The following is a 6,209-nucleotide window of genomic DNA, read 5'->3' on the forward strand; positions in this document are numbered from 1 at the left end:
CACGACAGGGCTGGCTGCATCACAGGGGGACTTGGACTGGGGGGTCAAAGAGACACCCACATGCAAAGGGGCCCGTCTCAGGGCCACCCTACACGGTCAGCATGGAGCAGGAGGATCCCTGAGATCCTCATTCTAGGTATCTCACCTGCCTCCCCCTGGGCCTGGCCGGAGAAGAGCCATGTCCTTTTCCCTCCTAAGGACTCTTTCTCTAAATGACACGGTTAATTTACTTTTCCTGCTTTTAATGCATCACTAAATTTGGTATAACTTGGACAGCACACCGTCTTCTGTGTAGCGAGACATGACACACGGGTGTTGAATGAGCCTCTTGCATTCGAGGTAAGTATTGTACCTCTGAGCGGTATCCCAGCCCACAAAATATTTATGAATCTAAAATCCATGTGAGGAAATTATATTTAAGATAACTGGGTAGACGTAGAAGATAAGTTTTTTCTTAATTTTAAAATGGCACTTTTAAGAAAACTGCACCCCCAGGGTGTTGGGTAAGTCCTTTTCACCGTCACTTTTTTCCTTGAGCGTAAATGACTCTGTTTTTTTGCTATCCTGAATTGTATACATGGAATTGCAGCTGATTTATCATATTTGGTGGGTGAGGGGGGAGGGTGGGAGCCGAGCACAAATACATTTCGTGTCCTAAGTCTCTCTGTCTCTGTCTTATTCTTTTGTGCTGGGGATGGAGGGAAACCAGGGCCTTGTGCATGCTACACCCCAGCTCTAGCAGCCTAAGTTTTAAAGATGGCTCTTGGTATCATTTTTAGAGTTAATCACTTGTCTCGTGCATAGCACTCAGGTACAGAAATTGCTCATAGAATGTAATTTCACGAGCAAATGATCCTTTACTCAGTCAAAATGAGGAGTCAGCCTAAATTCACCTCAGAAATGAGCATTGCCAATTGAACATATATTATGTGTGTATGAAAATAATTGCAGATGCAAGAGGGGAGGCTGTTTTTTTTTTGGTCTTTTTGAGACAGGATCTTACTGTATAGTTCAGGCTGGCCCTGAACTTGCAGCTATCCTCCTGCCTCAGCCTCCTGAGTGCTGGGGTTACAGGTGTGCACCGCCGTGCCTGGCTAAGAGGGGACGCTGGCCTTGGGTGTGCTGGAGTGATGACGCTAGTTGTGTTGGGGTCTACAGCAGGCACTCTCTGCTGGCTTGAGTATCGCTTTAAAGAGAAGGAGGTGAAAAGAGTGGCCTTCCCCTTATTGGAGAGAGGAGTTTCCTATGACACTGACTGCATTTCATCTCTCTTATTCAGAGTTTAGAGATAGCAAGCAGTTTATAAAACACTCATTTCTGGTTTGAAGTATAAGTTGTGGTTTCCCACTCATCAGACATTTGCTGTATCTTTAAGATACGTTGCCTAAGAGTCGGTGAAGTGCTCGTAAAACAGTGCTTGTTGGGGGGAGTTTTAAAGTGCGCTGTGGAATTCATTTCATATGGTTAGTCTCCAGAGAGGAAGGGAACTCGCCTAAGATGATTCCCAGTTACCTGCCGTGATTTCTAAATCAGAAGTAGATGTAGGAACAACAATTCAGGACCAGGCGTGGTGGCGCACGCCTATAATCCCAGCACTCGGGAGGCTGAGGCAGGAAGATCACTGAGGCTTCAAGACTAGCCTGGGCTGCAAAGTGAGCTCAAGGCCAGCCTGAACTGCATAGCGAGACCCTGCCTCAAAAAAGAAAAAAATTCAATGGGCTTGGTAAACATTCTTATCCTAAATCAACTGACTCCGTAGAATGGAGCTGGAGCTATAATTTCGAGGTAGCAATGGGAGCTGATGGGGAAGGTCCTTGGTCCACAGAAAACCCAGGCGTGTGACTGAGCGGTGACCTCAGCAGCCACCGGGCTGTGGAGACACCACGCCGTTACTGGGGCCGACCAACAGCCAGCAGTTTCCGCATGCCCGTCAGGAGGTATGAAAAACAGTGTATACATTTTTTAATTTAGTACATTTTTGCTGCTCAATAAATGTATAATAATAATAATCACATTTTTATTAGACACTGCACATTTATGAGCGAGCTTGGTGGTCTCTTTGGGCCTCTGCCAAGGTCTAATGGAGCTTTCTTAGTTGTTCAGCCCTCACTTGGGTCTCTCTCTCTCTCTCTCGCTCTGTCTTTTTGCATGCCGTGAGGAAGAAGGGCATACCTTTCTAGAATAAAGCAGAAGTAAAAGGGATGTCTCTTATTTTAACTGAGAGCCGGTCTGTCCCAGCTTCTCCAAGCCGAGAGCATTCTTCTAGAAAATACCGTGCTCCAGAAGAAAGTTGAGTACAAGAAAATCACCCAGAAGGGAGAATAAAAGCATTAGCTTTACTCTTTTGTCCAAAACTTGGTTTCTGATCTCTCAATGTTCACGGACTGAGAAGGCCCAGCGAAGCCCCACTCACCCTTAGTGGCTCCTCTGAGCTTGGTGCAAAGGCACCGCACCCCTTCTCAGAGACCAGGAATGAAACGTGGTTGCAGGCAGAGTTACGGCCGTAACAGCAAGGCTCGTGAGTGTACAACCCCTTGAGTGCGAGAACTTTGGAAGGAAGCCACACAAAGTGTTCTATAGGACGTGTCGGCTTCTCTTTTCATAGGTAGGCAGATGGCTAGGAGGTGTACTTCGACAGCCCTACAACTAGCCCAGGTGTGGTTAGGAGAGGGAGTTAATTTTTTGGCAGAAAACTTTACAACAGTCGTCAGATATAAACAGGTTTGGGACACAGAAGTGTGAGAGAGGGACAGATATTCATTCGGTCATCAAACCTTTATCAAGCACTTGATGTGGACAAGCCCGCTTTTGGAGACTTCGGTGTATCAGGGGATAGAACAAGGGCCCAGAGCTGGCAGAGCTCACACTTGGGTTATGCTCTGGAGAGTATTTGGCACAGTAGGAAGTTGTGGAAAATGATAGGCTTATAGAGTTATAAGAAATCTGAAATATTGAGTAAAGTTGAAAGGTGAGGAAAATGAAATGAGGAAACCACTGTCACTTTTCTTGGGAAGAGCAGTTAAAGTAAGGCTTGCTGATGTAGCATTCAAGTGTATGAAGAATTGTACCTGGGGACCTCTTCGAGAATAGTGCAAAATGAACCAAGCCAAGTGGCAGGAAGGAAGTGTAAACCCCAACGCATGAAAGAGTGACAAGAGCTGGAATGTCAGAGGGAGCGAAGGCAACGAGGTAAGTGACACTAATCTTCCTCCGCGAACCTGCAGGGCCGGCTTCTCCAGAGAAAGAGAATGCAGAGTGAGTATCTCTCATCCGAGATGCTCTGCACCAGCAGTGTTTCAGATTTCGGAATACTTGCAAGTATGTTGTGACATGGCTTGGGGATGTAGATATAAAGTTCATTTGTTGCCTGGTAACCTTACACATAGATCTTGAAGCTAAATGTTTATCAAAATTTTTAATAATTTCATGCATGAAATAAAGTGCAATTTTGCACTTGAGGCATCATATTGGCACTCAGAAAAGTATCACATTTTGGAGCAGTTTGGATTTCACATTTTTGGATTAGGGATGCTCAACCTGTACACGCCGTGGTGGACTGACCACTGGTGGGCAACCTGTAACCCCAGCTGGACTGAGTCGCCGTGGTGCTGGGTGTGGGGGGCCCACGTGAGGATTGTTGCCAGCAGCATAAAAAGGAGAACTGGAGATGCAGAGGAGCTGTTGGTTCTCCTGGAGGAGCTTGTCATGCTGGCTTTCCTGATGAACTCGGCTGTTCCCATCGCTGGAGGGCTCGGGTCCTTGGTGTCGCTGGGAATGGCTGCAGTTCACTTCCGGGGAGCTCTGGTCCTCACTTTGAGCATCACTTCCTGGCTCTGGAGGGGAACATGGTGCACTGTTCATTCTCCTGGAGAAGCTTGTTGCACGGGCTTTCCTGATATAGACTCGGCTGCTCTCGTCACTGGAGGAGCTTGGGACCTCACTGTCGCTGAGGATGGTTGTGGTGCTTTTTGGGAGAGCTCTGGCCTTTATTTTAAGCGTCGCTTTCTGGCTCCAGTGCAGATCCCCAGCCTGCTAGCACAGATCCTTTATCCTGCTACAACAGACTTTCTAGCTCCACTGCTGTCCTTTGGGCCTTCCCTATGCAAATCCTTGAAACAGACTTGCACGGGACATTGCTGTGGGCTCTAGGCCTCCAGTTGGACTGGTCGGGGGCACTGTGATGGGCTCTAGGTCTTCAGCTGGACTCGTGCAGGACATTGCTGTGGGATCCAGGCCCTCAGCTGGATTCTTTGGTCTTTAGTGTGTGGACAGATTTCCTGCACTCCTTTGTACTTGACTCTTTGGGTGACTACTATAGAATAATCCTGTAAATTACGTGTCCTGTGTTAAATTGTTTTCCTTGCAAACCCTGACTACAGCACACACAGACACACACATAACACACGCATGTGTATGTCTGTATGCGTATTTACTATAACACATTGGATCGTGTTATTAGGGAGCCTGAGAAGCCCCAGGATCTGCAGCTGGCAGGCTCGGACCGAGGGAGCTGCAGGTGTAGTTCCAGCCCGCGGGTGTAGGACCCAGAACCAGGAGAGCTGCTGCAGTTCTAGTTTGAGTTGTAAGGCAGAAGACTAATGACTCAGAAGAGAATTCTTTTACTCTCTCCAGGCCTTCGGGGGACGGGTGGAGCCCACTGCATCAAGGAGGGCCGTGTGTGCGCTTTCCTCCGTGCACTGATACATGTGTTAACCTCACCCCAAATAACATGTGACCAAATAGCTGGGCACCTCATGGCCCAGTCAAGTTGGCATATAAAATTAACTATCCTACTTGTAAGGAATCATTAAGCTTTATTTATCTTTAAATCTTGAAACAGCTGTAAAGTTATTTAATATAGTAAACCACGAGCAGTCCTGGGCATCTAGAGAACAAAAGATCCAGGGCACAGTGTTGATTTTTAAAAAGTAAGCCATGTAACAGTATGTTCCCACCTAAATAAATGACCTCATGCATGTTTTTTGGTACTTAGAAAATGGTCTGGAAGGGTACACACGGCACCTAGGTGAGTGCCACTGGCAGGGTGGGAGAGCTTGCTTACTCATTTATTTTTTACCTCTTTCACGTCTGAATGGTTTGAAACTTTTACAAGCTGGTATTCCTTTTGCAGTACCCTCTATATTTTCTATGTAGGCATATATTTTACCAGAAACCAACAGTTTTTTTCCAATGTGAGAGCTGTTCTGGTTTTAGTAACCAGTGACATATACAAGTATTTATTACACACTGATTTAGTACTTACCAATACACAGTATTAGCTATTTGTTAGCTTACTTTTGGCTAGCTGAAGCAGAACGTTTCTCAGGAGGGAAAAGGACCCTCCTTTATCCATGGGAGAATCTTATTTCCTGTGTCCTAATGTCTTCTCATTTCATTGAGCTTGGATTTCTTCAGTGGGGAGCAAGGGTGGGGTCCCCAAAGAACCTCTCTGGGGTTGTGTCCAGGATGGGAAGGCTCCTGTTCAGAGGGACCTCCTCCCGCTTGGCATGAAAATCCTTCTTCTCCATGCCCTCGTGGTCCCCCAGAGCTGGGGGTGGGAGGGGGCACTGTAACTGGCAGCTCGCTCAGGTACGTACTCAGCACTTGGAAGGGAAGCAGGCGAGTGCACCCGGGAGCTGCTTACCCTTGCTTTGCGGACCACTGATCACACCTGCAAACTGGGTTGTTGCCTGTGGAGCTTTCAAGAATGCACGGAGGTGGATGAGCCCTGCACCTATTTACAGAGTCTTTGAGAGTGGGTCTGACTCTCAGAGGACTCCGGTGCTCCAGCAGGTCTGCAAACCTCAGGGTAAGAAGAAAACCAGGTAAGAGGAGGAGAATCCATCTGCAAGAACGGCAACAGGTGTAGCAAGTGAAAAACTCAGTAGTGTGGGAGTCTGTCTGTGTTCCCTAATCGTTACTCAGTAGCACTTGGAGTGTGTGTGAGAAGTATGGGTGGTTAGGTCCTCACCCGGACACGGGGAATGGGAAACTTTTGGGGTTGATCTAGGATGTGCATAATTTTGTGTTTTTTTAAAGTTAAGAAGTAATTGACACATGATTGTGTAGATGTACGTGTACAGTGTGATAATTCAGTAAGAGTATACAATATGTAATGATCAAATCAGGGCAATCGGCATAGACACCACCTCAGATGTTAACATTGCTTTGTGTTGGGACTATCTGAACTCTTCTAGTTCTTTAGAAAA

This window comes from Chinchilla lanigera, unplaced genomic scaffold (assembly GCF_000276665.1).
Source record: "Chinchilla lanigera isolate Chin_1 unplaced genomic scaffold, ChiLan1.0 scaffold00096, whole genome shotgun sequence".
Taxonomy (NCBI): Eukaryota; Metazoa; Chordata; class Mammalia; order Rodentia; family Chinchillidae; genus Chinchilla; species Chinchilla lanigera.